The sequence below is a fragment of the Rhinatrema bivittatum genome, chromosome 8 (genome assembly GCF_901001135.1).
Source record: "Rhinatrema bivittatum chromosome 8, aRhiBiv1.1, whole genome shotgun sequence".
In the NCBI taxonomy this organism is placed as follows: domain Eukaryota; kingdom Metazoa; phylum Chordata; class Amphibia; order Gymnophiona; family Rhinatrematidae; genus Rhinatrema; species Rhinatrema bivittatum.
Genome location: NC_042622.1, coordinates 195,122,443 through 195,141,690, shown reverse-complemented (window position 1 = coordinate 195,141,690; position 19,248 = coordinate 195,122,443). Strand labels below are relative to the sequence as shown.

Here is a 19,248-nt window from a genome sequence, read left to right as displayed (position 1 = left end):
TGAGAGACTGTTTCAGTTTTTCTTCAAAAATGTTGTCACCTCGAAATGATAAGTTGGCCAATTTTTCATGAAAATCCTCACGTATACTCCTTGAGTGAAGCCACGCCATACATCTAGCTGTGATGGATGCCGCCGAAGATCTGGCAGATGTGTCAAAGGCCTCATATAGGGGCGGATTTTCAGAGCCCTGCTCGCGTAAATCCGCCCAAAACCGGGCGGATTTACGCGAGCAGGGCCCTGCGCGCCGGTGAGCCTATTTTACATAGGCTCACCGGCGCGCGCAGAACCCCGGGACTCGCGTAAGTCCCAGGGTTTTCGGAGTGGGCGTGTAGGGAGGCGTGTCGGGGGCGGGGCCGGAGCGCACGGCGTTGCAGGGGCGTGTCGGCAGCGTTTTGGGGGCGGGTACGGGGGCGTGGCTACGGCCCGGGGGCGTGGCCGCGCCCTCCATACCCGCCCCCAGGTCGCGGCCCGGCGCGCAGGAGTCCCGCTCGCGCGCGGGGATTTACGCCTCCCTCTGGGAGGCGTAAATCCCCCGACAAAGGTAGGATGGGGATTTAGACAGGGCCGGGCGGGTGGGTTAGGTAGGGGAAGGGAGGGGAAGGTGAGGGGAGGGCAAAGGAAAGTTCCCTTCTAGGCCGCTCCGATTTCGGAGCGGCCTAGGAGGGAACGGGGGTAGGCTGCGCGGCTCGGCGCGCGCAGGCTATACGAAATCGATAGCCTTGCGCGCGCCGATCCAGGATTTTAGCCGATACGCGCGACTACGCGCGTATCTACTAAAATCCAGCGTACTTTTGTTTGCGCCTGGAGCGCAAACAAAAGTAGGCTATTCGCGCTCGTCTGAAAATCTACCCCATATTGTTCTCAAAAAGTTTCATAAACCTTCCTGAAGGTCAATGAAGGGTTGTGGCATTTCAGTGTCTGTCTCCCTGTGACCCTGAAACGAATGGTTTTAGATTTTGGACACATTTGTAAAGATATTGAGTTATGTGAAATTGGTGTTGTTGAATTTGGACATTTAACATTGAATTTTAAAACAAATTTCATCCAAAGTCATCCAGCAACTTGTAGTCTTTGGCTGGAGGCATATTCAAATGCAGTCTACTTTTCTTTGCCTTCTTTATGGCTGATTCTACCATTACTGACGTATGTGGGATTTGCATGTTGCTGTAGTGGGTTGATTTTTGCATCTTGAATTTAATTCTAATTTTCTGGATACTGGTACTATGGTTTGAGGAAGTCCCACACTTTATCCATAACTGAATCCAATGGGAAGGAATCCAAATGGAAGGAAGAATGGCTGGCTCCAACGGAACCTCCAAAATTCTTAATATACCCATTGTTTCCACCCTTGGATCAGGGATCTTGTGGGTTTCTACTTTCAATAAGGATCCTACTTTTTCTAAAAATTTAGAGTAGGTTAAATCTTCCAGGGGTGAGGAAGGTTGAGGTTGCTCCTCTGGTGGTCAGAAGGGATGCCCATTGAGCTTCCAGGAGAGGATAGCAGTGATTCCTCAGGGTAGTTGGTCGGGTCCGGCAAGGAAGGAGGACTGTCTATATCTTGTGAACTAAATCCTATATACACAGGTGACGGAGGGTGATGGAGGGTGCTCTGAATGAGGGTGATGGAGGGTGCTCCGAATGAGGGGAACGGCTCTCTTCGGAAGGAACTGATGAATTAGGTGAGAAGGCAGGTTGGCAATGAAATTTTTAAGAATAGAGTTTATCTGTGATATTGTTTCCTTCGCAGTTGTACCTAGTGCTGTACTCTGCATTCTCTTACCTCTGTTCGATGAGGGCTCAGAGGGGGATTGTGTTTTGCAGATCTTCTTCTTGGGGGGGTGGAGTGCTGCAGTAAGAATTTTTGCTTTTGGTGCCTTAGACCTAGGTGCTGGAAAGCTTCCTGGCCGAATGTGACGTATCTGGGGAGGAAGCCATTTCCACTGGAGATTCTTCTAATGCCTGGTCAGAACATTGCAATAAAGATGTGATCTGATACTACCTTGATGGGAGTGTGGTGGGGACTGCTCTGGCAGAATAATAAATTTGGAAAGTGCGTCAACATTTATTGGATCGTAGAGTTCAGAAGGATTGGTCCAAGGAAAGGACACTTTTAATTGAGTCGACTTCTCTGAAGTCTTAGTAAGATTTGTTCCTGATTCTCTAAGACTCTTTGAATTGCCCTGTGTCGATTCGTACGATGCCTTAATATGCGTCGATTTGTGCAATGCTGTGTTGTGCTTCGATGTGCCTGACGCTACTTGTTGCATCAATGACGCAATGCGTCGATTTTTTGGATGCTTCCGACTGCGTCGATGTCTTGGGTGCCTTCACTTGCACCGATTTGCTCGATGTGATGGTCGAGTGTGCCAATGCTTTCTCCTTCATGGACTTCAACGCTGACATTGGTTGTTTTGATGCTATAGGTTGTGTCGGTCTCACAAGCGTCGATGCTTCATGCATTGGTTGGTGTGACGCTGCCTTATGTTTTGACACAGCGTGTGTCAAAGTTGAAGCTATAGAAGCTTTGACTTTTCATATATGCCCGTCAGATCCCACAGATTGGGCCCATCTTACCGGGTTGAGGTGTTGAGTCTTCGGCCCAGGCAAGGATTGTGTGGACCTTTCCTCCTTCGGAGATGGGGCATTGGATCCTGATGCCTCTTCTCTCAATTTTGATATTTTCATGGCCCTCTGACACTGGGCCTGGGGAGACATTCTTCTGCAGTTCCTATAGGCCGCCTGATCATGGTTGGGACTGAGACACAGGTAACAATAGTTGTGTTCATCAGTCACTGACATGATCTTACCACACTGGCAATAATTAAAGCCAGGGTTCTTCGGCATGGTACCATTTAATATTACGGTCCCGGGCTGTGCCCCGGGACCTTCACTCACCGCGCGGCCTGATCCGGCCATGGGAACTCCTCCTCTTCGGCCACGCAGGCCCGAAACGCGGCCTACCGTGGCATTCTCCCTGCGAGGGAGATGCCACCAACGAACCGTGGCTGGCCCTGCCCCCTAGGCACGCGCGCCAGGGCTTTTGATTTAAAGGGGCCAGCGCAGGAAACCCAGGGACAGCCTCCCGGTGACGTCAGACGCTGCTGGGTTATTTAAACCCGGCAGTCACAGCTATGCCTCGCCTTGCAACGAGGTTCACTCAGTCCCTGAGTTTCTAGTTGCTGCTTTTGATCTTGGATCATCTCTTCAGACTTCTGGCTTCTGACCCGGCTCGCCCATTGACTCCATCTTCAGCTTCCGTCCCTGGTTTTGGCTTCCGACTTCTGACTCCTGGCTCCTGACCTTGCTTCGTTCCTCGACACCGGCTTCAGCTTCCATCCCTGGTTTTGGCTTCTGACATCTGACTTCTGGCTCCTGTCCTTGGCTTGTTCCTGGACTTCGGCTTCATCTCTCACCACTGCCACAGGTACCCATTCTCCATTCGCCCGGAGGTTTCTCCTAAGCCCCAGCGGCTTGGGTCCTCACGGGCTCCTCCAGGGGGGACCTCAGGCTTCCAAGGGTGAAGTCTCTTCTGACCTCCTGGGCACGTCTCTTCATCGGACTACCTCGGCAGCCTGCTCCTCAGATCCTTGGTCGCAGAGGATCCACCTAGGACCAAGAGGCCCGGGTCCCTACGGGCTCCTCCTGGGGGGACCTCAGGCTTCCAGTGGTGAAGTCTTCTTCAGAGTCTCTCCTCAGTGCCGCCTCCTGGCTGCGATGCTCACTGTGGGTTCCCACAGCACAACACCTGCAGTCCCAGCCGGCCCAAGGGTCCATGATCCTAACACTTAAAAGTGCTCTTTTCTTTTGAGGAGAAAAAGAAGGAATACATTTCATGCGACCATGTCAGTGCATGGAAAAAACGAAACTCAAGAGATCAGCTCAAGGAGCATGGGAAAAACCGCACATTTATTTATTTATTTATTTATTTATTTATTTATTTAACAGTTTTTTTATACCGACATTAAAATACACATCATATCGGTTTACAGTTTAACAAAAGGTGGAAATTACAATAAAACGGGGGGGTAAAAAAAAAAGCTCTTTGAGCTTAGAGAGAAAAGGTTCCACCCTGTGATGCCCGGATAAAGTCACACAGACAGCATGGCTAAATAAGCCATGTGAGCCCTTGGGAGAAGCCCCAAGACACATACCATGGGAGGTGAGAGCGTCCAAGCATGGGCTGGAGCTGGAACAAGGCTGGACCAGGATCGAGACGTGGAACATCTAAGGAAATGGAACAAGGCATGCTCAGACCTCCACTGGACCTGCATGCACAGGTGAGACCCAGCAACACAATGCTGGTCTCCAGTAGCCCTCCGGCCACTCGGTAGCCCTTCTGGACCTGCCTCTTGGGAATGATGAGTGTGTGAGGCCAGACGGAGGCTGAGGACAGGAACATGACGAGACATGGAACTGAGGAACTTGAAAGACTCAGACGAGGACTCAAGGAACTTGGAAGATGAAGACTTGAGGAACTTGGAAGACTCAGACGAGGATTCAGGATTCAGGCACTAGTACAGGGTGAGTACTGCACCGCAGTGTGCCTTACACAGCCGCCCATGGCTTGTCGCAACCACGCTGGAAGCAAAGCAGACTCCAGATGAGAAGATGAGGAGATGAAGCTGGAAACATGATGAAGATTCAGGAGAGGCCTGCACCGAGGCGCACCCTACACAGCCTCTTATGGCTGGTCGCAGACCATGCTGAAGTGGAGCAGACTCTGGCTTGAGTCTAGGGCATGGACGGAAGCAGGAACAAGGAACTCCAAAGACCGGGAGCAGGATTCAAGGATTCAGGACTCAGGATTCAGGATTCAGGATTCAAGGATTCAGAACTTGGACAAGCCGACTGGCCACAAGGTTACCAACAGCAGGTTCTGAAGGGCAGACTCATAACCAACAGAGTGGCTTTTAGATGGAAACTCAGTGGAAGGTGGAACTTGACCTTACGCTAGGAGATGGTAGATGATCACCCACGAAGGAATTCCAAGATTAAATCTTACTTTAAAGATGTACCAGACAAGATGTTGGTCTCTAGAAACCAACAAGAGATAGTATTATCAAGGTGAAAACGGCAGTCCATAAGTACAGGGAGTGGATCTTGATCTCATTTGGACAACATTGTGGGCTGAAATTGGATTTGCTTTAGTTTAATGTACTCCAGTTCAATGCTAATTGTTCTTTTGGTTATTGTAGTGTGACAGCACCGATCTTGAATTTAAAATCATCTCCACAGAAGGAGTAGCAAGAATAGATTCCCATGAGTTGTTTAGTATAGTCACGGGGCTGGCAGTAGAGCCTCTAGTGGTAAGGAGGTTGAATAGATGGAAGACATAGCTTCATGGCCAGCAACTCCGGTTGGAGATAAGGAGATAACCGAAGCAATTTCGGGATGGAGAAATGCTTCTTTCCCTCCATTAAGCTATCGGTGGAAATAGGATTGCCAGCAGACTTTGAGTAACTGAAGAACGGAATGAAGGCACTTAGCCAAACTGTGTTAGGAAAGGTACTGTCTGATGTCATTGGCCAGCAATAGTTTCTATAGTGGAGGTGGAAATTCTTGTGGATTTTGGAATGAGTCTCTCCACCCAAGATGTGCAGGCGGTGGACACTTGCAGAGATTCCAGAAATGGAATCGTTGTTCAAGGTTGAAAAGACTGTACCAGAAATTCAAAAATACCAGTGAAAATGGTCCTCAAATCAGGAAAAGAAGACTGGATAAAGGCAACAGATGTTAACGGTGACCCAGTGGAGGGCACTGCCAAGTCTACCATTGTAGATGAATTGAGGACTTGCAGCAGAGGTGATGCAGAGACGGAGTTGAAGCTGAAGGGGCGACCCAGGCCTTGGGTGCAGGCGCCTCCTGAGTTCGGATGGACCAAGGACCCTGGGACAGCTGTAAAATAATGATTGGATGCAGATATCCCCTTCAGATCAAGAACTCTTGATGGAAAGCCAGCAGACTGAAGAAAAGTTGAACCCTGGGTGCAGGCGCCTCCTGCAGGTCGAGAAAAAATAACCCCAGGGGAAAAAACCTGAAGACTGGCAAGGGTCAAAAATGAGTCCTTAAAGTGGAGACTGATGGATCAGAGAAGGGTCCAGGAACAAACCGAAGAGCTTGGGAGACCTGGGTGCAGGTGCCTCCTGCAGGTCATGAGAAAAAAAAATAAAAATAAACCCAGGCACAATAATAGGTGCAATTAACCCGACTACTGAGATGGCAAGTCCATTGCAAAAAAAGCCCGCCCTGATGCAGGTTATGAAAAGTTGACAACGTCGGCAGTTTGGCGGTTCTAAAAAGAAAAAAACCCAGCGGTTGTGTTAGCCTAAGAAACATACTCGGGCTTCACAGTACACAACCAGCTTATAAGCAATAGAACAAGTTGCTAAGATAAGTACACTCCTGTCGGGATAGTAACTCTCTATGTGGGAGTATAAGAAAACTAAAAGGAACTTTGCTCGCTTTGCGAATGCTCAGACGGTTTGGCACAGTATAAAACGGATACAGTTTAACTTCAGATTTGATAACTCAAAACCTTCTTGGTTTGAAGTTCAAGTCTGATATTTTGAAGTTGTAGTGCATTCAACAAACAGTTTTAATGCCCGTTTCAGTACTTTAGTTTTATTAAAAAAAGAAAAAAACAAAAAGAAGACAACAGACCAGTGATTGTACCGACCAGTTCACTAGTTTCTGTTCACTACCAGATTCTATGCTGGTGCTGAGGTCTTATCTTCCGACATAAAAAGATATTTTCAAAACATTTCTTCAAAAGATGTTTTCAAAAGAAAAGATTTTGTCATAGTTATCACCACAAACTATTTAAAACATGATAGTAATTTTAATTATATGATAAAAAGAATATTTTAATTCCATTATACAACTTCAAATTTTGGGATTCAATTCAGTGCCAACACAGGTTATATCAACTAGTGATTTTTCTGGTACAATAACTGGTGCTCCAGAAAGGAGTGAATGATTGGAAATAAGTACAGGCACATCCTGTGGGTCATAAAAAATAAAAATTCCAGACACAGATAAGATAATTTCCGTAAGATCAGAAGAAAAAATCCAGGCAAACTTGGGCAAAAATTCTTGACAAGGAACAAGGTATCAAAGGAGTCCAGGAAACCTTGAGCCCACCACAAGAACACACCCACCGAGCTCATGGCCTTCTCATCCTGTTGAGAGCGTGGAGGTACGGTCGCTTGCTCTAGAGAGATGTGAGCCCTTGGGCCACTGCGCGGCTCAGGGAGGAGCCCCAAGACACACACACCGTAGGAGATGAGAGGGTCCAAGCAAGGGCTGGAGCAAAGCTGGACCAGGATCGAGATGTGGAACTGGACAAGGCAGGCTCAGACTTTTACTGGACCTGCATGCACAGGTGAGACTCAGCAACACAATGTTGGTCTCAATAGTAGCCCTCCTGGACCCGTCACTTGGGAACAACGAGTGCGTGAGGCCAGACAGAGGCTGAGGGCAGGAACATGATGAGACATGGAACTGTGGAGCTTGGAAGTCTCAGACGAGGACGCAAGGAACTTGGAAGACTCAGACAAAGACTCGAGGAACTTGGAAGACTCAGACGAGGATTCAGGAATCAGGCACTAGTACAGGGCGAGTACAGTACTGCAGCATGGCCTAAACAGCCGCCCATGGCTGATTGCGGACCACGCTGAAAGTGAAGCAGACTCCAGATGAGAAGATGAGGACTTAAAGCTGAAAATGTGATGAAGATTCAGGAGAGGCCTGCATCGAGGCACACCCTACACAGCCACCCATGGCTGGTCGCAGACCACGCTGAAACAGAGCAGGCTCTGGCTTGAGTCTAGGGCATGGACAGAAGCAGTAACAAGGAACTCTGAAGACCGGGAGCAGAATTCAAGGATTTAAGACTCAGGATTCAAGGATTCAGAACTCGGATTCAGGAACAGACTTCGGCATTAAAAGCAAGGGCCTTCTGGAAACGTGTGCTGCAGACATGAAGACAGGCCTTGTGCCACGAAGTGCCCTACACAGCCCCCCATGGGCTACTCATGGACCACGATGATGGATGGCATGCAGGAAAGGTGGATGAGAAGGAACCCTGGAAACAGGACGAAGAGCTGGAGATGGGAACTTGGAACATCTAGAACAAGGAACATCAAGAATATGGGACATCAGGAACACCGGAGAGACAACGAAGGAGCTCCAATGAAGAACAAGACCAGGAACATCCACAAGAGACCAGGAACATTGAACATGAAACCATCAAGACAGGCGGAGACCACAGAGAACCTTGCATGGTAAAGGAAGCACAGATTACTGTGAGGATCCATGCAAAGGCACTGAGAAAGTGGAAGAGAGCCCTAATATAGGGCTGGACATGGCAAGGAGTGATGACATCATCCGTAGGGGCCGCGGGGCTTTTCCTGCCGCTGGCCCTTTAAATACAGTACACAGGCACGCACGTGCGCCTAGAGGAGCTGGGTGGTGAAGAAGGAAGTCAGCATCAGCGACATCCCTGCAGTGAGGAGAAATGCCGGCACTCGGGCCGCGAACAGTGAGGAAACAGCGGTGGCTCTCCTACCGCCTGAAGACAGAGTTGGTGGCAGCTTCCTGCTGCAAAGCAGACCAGAGCCAGCGCACCGCTGGGAAGCAGCAGCGGTAGACAGCATCGGGCCGCAAGGTGGAGAGTGGCGTCGGGGCATTCGGGCTGCACGGAAGCAGCCAACAGCAGCGGCCCACAGCCGCAAAGGAGCAGTGATAGTGGCACTTCCAAGCCGCAAAGAAAGGGGCCTGCCACGGCGTCGGGCTGGAGGTGAGAGGCTGCTCGCGGAATGGGCTCCGCAAGCAGCATCGCAACAGCCTGCTTATTGACAGATAAAGAAATATCTGAAAGCAAACTGAAATTTATCTGCTCCTCTCCTGCTCTTACAACCAGTGCCTGCAGAGAGATTTCACACTGTAAAGCAGAGGTGCACAACCCTTGTCTTCAAGAGCCACCAACAGGCTTGGTCTTCAGGATAAGTGCAATGAATATTCATCAGGCACATTTGCATGCATTTTGTCTGAGAACCAAGATAAAATGCACGGCTTGACCTGGAAAACCAACCTTTGCTTGCAGTTCTCGAGGCCCACGGTTGTACATCTGTGCTGTAAGCAATTTTCAAATTCATCCACCATCAGAGTTGCTCTATGACTATCATAGATGAAGGAGATAGCTAAAGTCAACTGAGTATTTAAGAAAAATTGTCAATGGGGTGGTTGCATTTTGAAGCCAACAAAATATGTTGTAAAAACTCTTGCTCTAAAGCTTTGTTTAGTGCAGAGTTCCAGGTAGGATTTTCACAAAATGTTGAGTCAGTAGAATAAAGTACAGTATCTCCCATTGCTGGCCTCACTTCTGAGGAACAGTTAGCAAGCAAATACTCCCTTGAGTGCTTGAGTCTGTGCTTGAAAGAAACTATTTCTGATGAAGAGCTCTCATAATATACATATTATATATATATATAGAGAGAGAGAGAGAAAGAGAGAGAGAGAGAGAGAGAGGAATGAGTGGTCTGGTTATTGATCACTTAGACTGCCTGACTTTTTCAGGCTTGTTTTGAAAATTCACTTAATTCACAAAGTCAAAACTTGTAATGTAATCAAAACCCCTTCCTCCCATGTCTGGAGATAGTTCAGTGTGCTGCTGGGCAAGTAATGTTGCTTGAATACTTACCCTCTGGAACAGTATAAAGTGGCCATGGTACCCACATTATCCAGAGTGAGACTGGTTTTGTCAAGGGGAATAGAGGCAACCAGGAACAAGGTGCACACATTTCTGCATTTACTGAGCTCAGTGCAAAGATTCTCAGCTGGTGCAGCTCTGCTGAGGGCTCTATTAATACAATCATGAGTGGTGTGGAGTATGTAAACAAGGAAGGATTATTCTTTCAAATGCTGCTAGGACTAAGGGACACTCCTTGAAACTAACACATTTAAGAAAGTGGATTTTTTTTCAATTAATGCACAATTAAGCTATGAAATTTGTTGCTGGAGGATGTGTTTAAAGCTAATAGTGTAACAGAGTTTAAAAAAGGCTTGCACAAATTTCTGAAAGACAGGTCCTTTAACTATTATTAGCCAGGTAGACTAAGAGATAGCAACAGGGAATGGATCTCCCCTTTAGGATTTGCTGAGTACTGCCTAGAGCAATCTGAACTGGCCACTGTCAGAGACAGGATACTGAGCTTGAAAGATCATTAGACTAACCTAGCATGGCACCTCTTCTGTTCTTATGTTCATGTACTACCACTGTATGTAATGCAACCTGTAATTTGCTTGTATATTTGGGTAACTTCATACCCAGCTCATCTTGCATTGACTTGATGAGGGAAGCATAAGCTCTTGAAAGCTAATTACAAATGTACTTGTAAGGAATGAGGTAGGCGAGAATAAGGTAAAAGTAAAATAATATGTTTATTGATATACAATCTTAACAATTCTAAGTATTAAAGGTATACAGCTCTAAGCACTAAAATATACAGTTCTAAGCATATACAGTTCTAAGCATTAAAAATATTGCTAAGCATATACATCTGTATCCGTGCACTGCATTTCGGCCAATACTCACAACACCCTTTTCATCCGCCTGCCTGAGAGAGAAAGCCCACCACAGGCAAAAGGGGTCCCGTCCCTTTGTACGGCTACAAAGGACACACAGCACTTTGCATGCCAGCAAAGTGAAAGAAAGTTTCTCGCTCTCCCCACCTTTGGGCCATAGCTGTTTGTCTTTTATAGCCTAATGTAAACAAGTGTGCGTGCCAAACTAGACTGTGTGTTTGTGGGACAGGATTACTCACTGTCCTTGCCAGCAGTTCCAGTCTAAACAATATCCAGACTCAAGGATGGATGGTCAGGTCATCTTTTCTCCAGGCCGAATGTCAGTGCTGCAGCTGATTCTGCAGTTTCCCTTACAGTACTATTTTAGTCCAATAAAAAAGGTATCACTTACAATTTATTTTTTATCTTTACTTTCTACTCTCTCCTATTGAAAGCATGAATAAAACCAGCATTAGGACAAAAACACTTAACATTGTTTTTATAGTGCAATTGGACACACACACACAGCATTGTACAATGGTGATAAGTACGAATCTAATTCCTGCCCAAAAGAGGTTTATAATCTAAATGGGTACCTAAGGCAATAGGAGATAAAGAGACTTGCTCAAGGTCACAAGGAGTGCTAGTGAGAGAGATGAGATTTGAACCCAGCTTCCCAGCCCAATGTTTAATTTAACTTAATTAATTATGGATTTCTACTCCTCCCTTCCATGACTGTATAGCCATTTCAAAGTGGATTACAAGATGAGTAAATTGTTGCAAACACTAAGCCACTGTTTCTCATTTCTTTCAACTAAAGCATTACCCATAGTCATATTCTCAGGAGAAATCTTTTCTGATACAATCATTCCCTGGGAGGGAGGGCGGCATTTTCTGAAGTAAATTCACTTATTTTATGGAAGTAGTTTTACAATTTCTGTTTATCTGAGTGAAGTTCCCAGGCTAACAACTTTTAAGGTCATTTCCAAAACACTTCAGCTGTTTTTCCCTAGAGCAAAGAGCAAGGGCTTTTGAGAATTTGTAGAATACACAAACAGAGGCACAAGCCATAGGTAATGAACTTTGAGTCCCACAAAGCTTGTCCTTTTCCCCTACCCTCTTCAACATTTATCTACTACCGCTCTGCCAGCTCCTCTCCAATCTGAAACTAACCCATTACATCTATGCAGACGATGTGCAAATATTCATCCCGGTAATGGAATCTTTACAAAAAACACTAGAATTCTGGAATAACTGCCTTCTAACCATCAACAATCTTCTCTTGAGCCTTAACTTAATCCTTAACTCAAAAAAAACTGAATTACTCCTCGTTTCACAGGACAGTAATTATGCAATGTCCAACATACTCCCCACCAGTCAACCTTCATTCTCATCTCAAGTCAGAAACCTCGGAGTCATCATGGACAATCAATTAAACCTAAAGAGATTTATTAATAACACCATGAAAGATGGCTTCTATAAATTACAAGTCCTGAAACGCCTCAGACCCCTCCTCCACTTCCAAGACTACCGGTCAGTCCTACAAGCAATCATTTTCTCAAAAATCGACTATTGCAATTCCCTTCTACTCGGCCTCCCAGCTAACTCCATAAAACCATTACAAATGCTTCAAAACGCTTCAGCCAGGATTCTGACCAAGTCTAACAAAAGAAATCATATTACCCCAATCTTAAGGAACCTACACTGGCTCCCAATCAAATACAGAATCTCGTACAAAGTTCTCACAATCATTCACAAATCTATACACAATCTCATTCCACTGGATCTCAATACCCCTTTACAACCACATATTCCTTCCAGACCAGCAAGAACAGCTTATAGAGATACTCTACTTGCCCCACCCATCAAAACCTCGTTAAATAAACGATCTCTATCTACAGCAGGCCCTGCGCAATGGAACTCTCTACCTCCAGAACTCCGGAAGGAACCTTGCCCCATCACCTTTAAAAAGAGACTCAAAACCTGGCTATTCGAACAAGCCCATACCAATAATCGCCCATCAATATGCACCATGCAATATGCACCATGTAACATAACTCCCATACACTTAGACCGGTTCCAGTTGTAGAATCTCATTACCATATCGTAATCTTTGTAAGTTATACACCTTGCAACAAGCACCATGTAACAGGGCTTCCAGATACTCAGCCAGGTTTCAGTTATAGAATCTTACTACCTAATCGTAATCTTTGTAAGTTACTCCCCAGTTCCTTGATCCAAGTTTACTCTCCCGGTTTGATGTAATCGCATTCTTATATGCTTGTTTCTGTTATAATGTAAACCGAAATGATATGTAACTTTGCTACATGAATTTCGGTATATAAAATGTTAAATAAATAAATAAATAAAATCGCTAAGAAGTTCATGGATCTAGGCTTTAGGATTTGTTCTGAATTTGTTAAAAAAAAAAAAAAAGATAGCCGCAGCCTGTTTTTTTTGTTTTTTTGGAGGTTTTTTTGCATTCACTTTCATCACTGAGGATGATTCTCACACATATATCATTAGCTCCTACACTTATTAGAAGTTTAAAATTATAAGAATTAATTTACAATACCATAATCCAATGTTTAAGCATTTTTTTTATTCCACAAAGATGGAAAATAATTGTGTGTAACCACAAAAAGAAGCATCATGAATCCTAGCCATCTGGCAATGTTGCATATATTTTTCTTTCTTCCATGTTAACTGCATTTATTAGCCTTCCATGTTATTGTTTCAAAACTTTGAAATTTGCTATTAATTTCAATCTGTCTGTCCATCTCTCTATCACACTGGTTGGTTGGAGGAGCTGTCCAGATTGTGGTGCTGAACAGAAGGGCAGGGTTTGCCCATCCGATTCTAGAGGAGCCCCTTGTGAGTCTGGTTGTCAGGATATCCTCAATGAATATGTATGAGATATGTGCACCTGCTGCCTCCATCGTATGTATATTCATTGTGGATATTCTGAAAATCAGACTGGCAAGAGGCTCCTCTATGACCAGGCTGCGGACCCTGAGTCCAGTAACAAGTGCACCAGCACAGGGCACCAAATGGGAAGGGAAGGGGTCTGAGAGGGAGCATGCAGCGCGGCATGCCATTCTGTCCAATGGAGGATGCCACATGGACCTCCTCAGGCATCCTTCTAGTGCCTTCTGCTTATGTGTCCCGACCATGGTGTCCTGGTCCTGCTTTCTTTTTTCCCTAACTGAAGTGGTCCTGTTTGTGCGCAGTGCCAGGGGTGGTTGCCCCATTCTCCCCTGCTGAACAGATGGTTGGGTTGTGATTGCAGAGGATCCCCTCTCCCCACTTCATGGTGCTAATTGCTTGGTCCAAGCACTCCCTACAGCTGCCCAACAAATGTGATTCAGTAAATCTCTAGGTTTATTGGTCATTCATGTTATATTTACTTTCTACTGTTCGTTTTCTAGTAGGGCACATTGTTCAAATTAAAAATTTAGATTTCTTAACGACCCTGATGGATGATAACATCTTTTAATGAAGCATTTTTCATTAAACATAAAAATGCTTAACTGAACTTAATTCCTGCATATTTCTTTTGTTTGTTTATTTATGTATTTCATTTTACAGTACAAGCTTTTCTTTACAAGGAAAGTTGTTGATAATGAAAAAAACAGCAATAAGGGTTACAACTAAAAAAATGATTCATGTTAGGAAATGAAACAAGCTGGGATATTTTTTAAATTGTATTTCATGATCCTGGAGGTGATTACTCCTGCTCTGATAATATAGCGCATTCCTGAGTCTTTCAAGCATTGAATACTGCCCGGCATTGCAAGAACTCCTGCAGCCGCCTTCCCGATGTATTTGATTTATACGAACCGGCATGCTCCCTCCCGGCTCGTTTCATTGCTATACATAGTTTTTTTTATTTGCATGAGAACCGTACTAAGCTTACCTTGACGATTTATGTCCGTGCAGGTGCGCAGCCGCGAGGTTTCCTTTCTGCCGGTGCGCTCGTTCCACCGGAGGGAAGGGGCAGCGTGGAGGACCACGCCTCGCACCAAAGCCAGCAGCTGGAAACAAACCTGTTCCCATGGGAACCAGGGGACGCGTCTCTGTGGTGACCGGAGGGAGGGGGGTGCGTCGGCGGGACGAGGTCCGTTCCAAGCGTACTGAGTCTGCGCGGGCCTGTCTACCTTCCACCGCCCCGCGGTGACGTAGCCTCCACAAGCCATTGGAGAATGTGATAAGGTCAGGCGTTGGCGCGGGGGCGGTCTTAAAATAGATCCTTGAATAAGTGATGGAAATATGCCCCACAGATAGTACTGAACTTTATCCTAGTTCCGTAAATTGGAGTATGGGTAATGGACGGGATGGCATTAAAGATCTATTGAAATATTGTTGTTGGGTTTTTTTGTTGTTGTTGTTTTCAATAAAGTATCCTCCAAAATTACTTTCTTCTCAAATATGAGCAATGCTGCTAAAATCTCAGTTTATCATGACACTAAATCTTAGTATAACAAAATATTTTATTCCCTGTCTGCAAAGACTGCATATGATAAATGACTCAGACCTCCAAATAGAAACACTAAAAAAAAAAAAAAGGAATTCTACTTCCTATAGGGATAACAGGCTAGTTCAGTCCTAATTTCAGAGATACCAAAGAACAGTTCAATGTCATCAAGCATTTTTAAAGCTGCTCTGGCATTGGATAGTGCTTATGATGAAAAAGGAAAAGACTTCATAAAATGTTCATCCTTGTGTAGCAAGCTACTATAAACCAGGTGCCTGCCCCCACAAGCTTATTATGTGTTGGAGCCTTACAATGGACCTAGCTGTGTCTGGATCTATGTGATGTGTTTTGGATCTGTCAAAAAAGGGTTTTCAACCCTGCAGAGAATGCAAGCCGCCGCAGCCAAGGTGAAGGAATATAAAAATGCGTCAAAAACCCGTGTGCTCTCCTGTGAATGACAAATGTTCTGCAAGAACCCGCATCTAGCACTGACAGTGTTAACAAGTTGGGAAAACGGCTGTACTGTTTAGCTTCCCCAGAGAACAGCACTACATAACCAGCAGAGGAGGAAGCCAAAGGAATGCTGGGAGACCATTTAAGGTAGAAAAAGTGCAATTTGGCTGGCTCTGTCTGGTATTGGGGCGGGGACGCCAGGAGTTGGAGCCAGGAAGGAGGAGTGCATCTGTTAGCCCTGCAATCAGTTCTCCTCTTGAAGAGCTAATTATCAAGAGGAAGACACAGACAGCTGTCCTTGCTTCATAGCCAAGGTACATGTAAAATCCCAACAAGGGACAGAGTCGCCATGTGCTGAGAAATTGAGAGACGTCCCTAGCGCCTCCTTATTAGCGGAAGTGGCGGCTGTCAATGGGTTTGACAGCCGACGCTTAATTTTACCAGCGTCGGTTGTCAAACCCGCTGACAGCCACGGGTTCGGAACATGGATGACGGCAAAATTGAGCATCCATTTTCCAACCCGCGGGCTAAGGGCAGATTTTTTTTTTTTTTAAGATTTTTAATTTTTTTTTATTTTTGGGGCCTCCAACTTAATATCGCTATGATATTAAGTCAGAAGGTGTACAGAAAAGCAATTTTTTCTGCTTTTCTGTACACTTTCCCGGTACTTTCATTTCTGAGAGTAAAATTTGCGGCTTGGCTGCACATTTTACTTTCTGTATTGAGCAGGACTAACTAATAGGCTCATCAACATGCATTTGCATGTTGAGCGCACTATTAGTTTTGGGGGGTTGGACGCGCATTTTCCACGCGCTATTACTACCCCTTACTGAATAAGGGGTAATAATAGCACGTCTAAAATGCGCATCTAAACGGGGGCTAACTGCGCTCAGCCTGAGCGCACCGTACTGAATTGGCCTGTAAGTAGTTAGCCACAGAGCTTAATTTGTTGGGGAACAGGGGTGGAACACAGTTCCTGCACTTCTTTTCAGGCTTAAGAGGCATTGCAGCAGGGATGTTCTACTCCAGCCCCTCCCCTCTAGGCAGTCTGCAGGAAAGAGAAGAAGAGGGGGTGAGCCTGGCGCACACAGAGACCAGTCATTCTGTTCCCTAATCCAGCCCATCCCCTCCACTTTTCCTGTACTGCAGGGAACAGAAGGGATGATACTGAAGCAGACACAAAAAATAGTTTGAATCAGCACAAGTTTGAAAGTTGCGAGCAGCAATGCCAATTGTTAAGCTTCAACCCTGGTCTTGATGACTGGCACTATTGCTCACTTATGCTAATTCAACCCCTTTTTGTGCCCAATACTGAGGGCTTAATTTCTGGCAGAACAGTCCAGAACAGCATTCTGCCACCTTTTTTCTGGGACCCAAAAAAGTGAGCCAGAGCCGGCAGTTTATATAAATTCTGGCTCCTCTGAGGAAACAGAACAGAGCGAGTAGTAGTTACAGGAATCACTTATGGCCCTTCACCCCCAGCCATTGGAGGAAGCAGAGAACAGAGAGTTTTGGAGCTGCCTACCCTGAGACGAGGACAACCACAATACTTTTATTCGGGTATGTGTCGTGTGAGTTCACACCTGATCCTGGCCCTGTCCATCTCACCCCTACTCCACAATTCCACTTCTTTTTTGTCTACTAATTAAGCCCTTATTAGCTGGATAGGTGTGGGTGGGCTATGGGTGTAAAAGGGAGGGGTTATGTATCTGACTAACAGGCTGGTACAGTACAGTGCGCCCCGCAATGGGATGCGCGTTTTGGACGCGCTAGCTTTACCCCTTATTCAGTAAGGGGTAATAGCGCATCCAAAACGCGTGTCCAACCCCCCAAACCTAATAGCGCCCGCAACATGCAAATGCATGGTGATGGCCCTATTAGGTATTCCCGTGCGATACAGAAAGTAAAATGTGCAGCCAAGCCACACATTTTACTTTCAGAAATTAGTGCTTTTCTGTGCACCCTCCAACTTAATATCATGGCGATATTAAGTCGGAGGTCCCGAAAGTTAAAAAAAGTAAAAAAAATAGAAAAAAAAATTTGAAATAGGCCCGCGGCTCGCGGGTCGAAAACCAGACGCTCAATTTTGCCAGCATCCAGTTTCCGAACCTGTGGTTGTCAGCGGGCTCGAGAACCGATGCCAGCAAAATTGAGTGTCAGCTGTCAAACCCGCTGACAGCCGCCGCTCCTGTCAAAAAAGAGGAGTTAGGGACACGCTAGTGTCCCTAGCACCTCTTTTTACCGCCGGCCCTAATTTTAATAAATTAAAATACTGTATCGCTTGCACAGGAAAGTGGCCTATGCGCTCGCCCACTCTCCCGCGATTTTACTGTATCGGCCCATAACTTAGCCAGATAAGTGCTTATATTTGGATTTATCCAGTTAAGTTAACCAGACAAGTTTGACCTACTTACTTGATGGTAGATCTAAAGTTAGCCAGATAAAACTTATCCAGCTAACTAGGAACTTATCTGTTCCGCTGAATATCCCAGATAAGTTAGCTGGATGTCTTATCTGGTTAACTTACCTGTACGGATATCTTTAAATATCTACCTAAATGTGTTTATATGGTTCTTGAAGGAATGTCCTATAAATAGATTATAGGGCTGCCTTGTACTATTCAGCACTGAAAGAGTTTGGGTGGTTTTGGCACCATGGTATTTAGGCCATATTACACTCAACTGCAGCTCTGAGGCATAATTTCCATTTTCCAAATGGCTGACAGAGATTAATTTCAGAGAACCTCAAGATCCCTACAAAGATATGAAAATAAGGTTAAGATCTGCAGTTTCTTGCTGGTTGAGGCATCTAACATAGCTGGGTTCAAAATAGGTTTGAACAAGTCCCTGGAGGAAAAATCCATAAACCATTATCAGCAATGTAAATTTGGGGAAAGCTACCATTTATCTCTGGGAGTGAGCAATAAGAAATGAATCTACTCTTTAGTATCTGCTGGATGGACCACTTTTAGAGACATGATGCAGGGCTTTTAATAGAGGCTGAAAGTTACTATGTGATCCTCCAGAAGCTTTTATATTTTTTGTGAATCACTAGTTTCATTTCTACTCATATAATATGGGAAAGAGTGTGGGGGTGAGAGAGAGAGAGAAACTATCTAGGGGTTAAGTAGTTATATCACTGTAGGAGATAGGTCGAGGTGATGGTCGTGGTTTAGGGTTTAGGGGCCGGTTTTGCATGAGAGTGAGATGTACGAACAGCACAGTAAACACTGGTGAAGATTTGACGTCATTTGGAGTGAGGAAAGTCTCAGAAAGATGACATTTTGTATTATGTTCTCTCACCCTAGCTTGATGGCACCATCAAGCTAGGGTGAAAGAACATAATACAAAATGTCATCTTTCTGAGACTTTCCTGTTATGGTTTCGAGGTGTTTGAGTGAATACTTGGGTACTGCGGAGATGGCCACTCCCACGGGGCTAGACTCTATACACGCAGACACAAAGAATTCGTGTTTATTATACAGCTTGATGGTACTGCCCAGGAGACGGCAGCAGTGAGGTACTGACCAGGAGACGGCAGCAGTGAGGTAAGCCAGTAGAGTGGTCCAGGGGTCCTCGGCAGAGGAGACCCATCCTACACTCCAAGGATGGTAGGTTGTGCTGGGTAGAGGAGAGAGTCCTGGATGAAGACATGCAGCACAGAAGATGGAGGTGAGACAAGCTAACAAAGTTAGTTTACTCACTGAATGGATAGCTGTATTTGATGAAGATCCTGGCAGGCAGAAGTAGTTGGTATAC

The 19,248-nt window shown here is 45.5% G+C and overlaps 1 protein-coding gene across 1 annotated transcript in view; it reads right to left on the bottom strand.

Moving 5' to 3' along the window:
• Nucleotides 1–14,667, bottom strand: part of TEKT1 (tektin 1) — a 34,520-nt gene extending 19,853 nt beyond the window's left edge. Inside the window, exon 1 of the mRNA XM_029614117.1 lies at nt 14,480–14,667. The gene's annotated coding sequence lies outside the window, so the exon portion shown is untranslated. The remainder of the gene's footprint in view (nt 1–14,479) is intronic.
• Between the last annotated feature and the right edge of the window lie 4,581 nt (nt 14,668–19,248).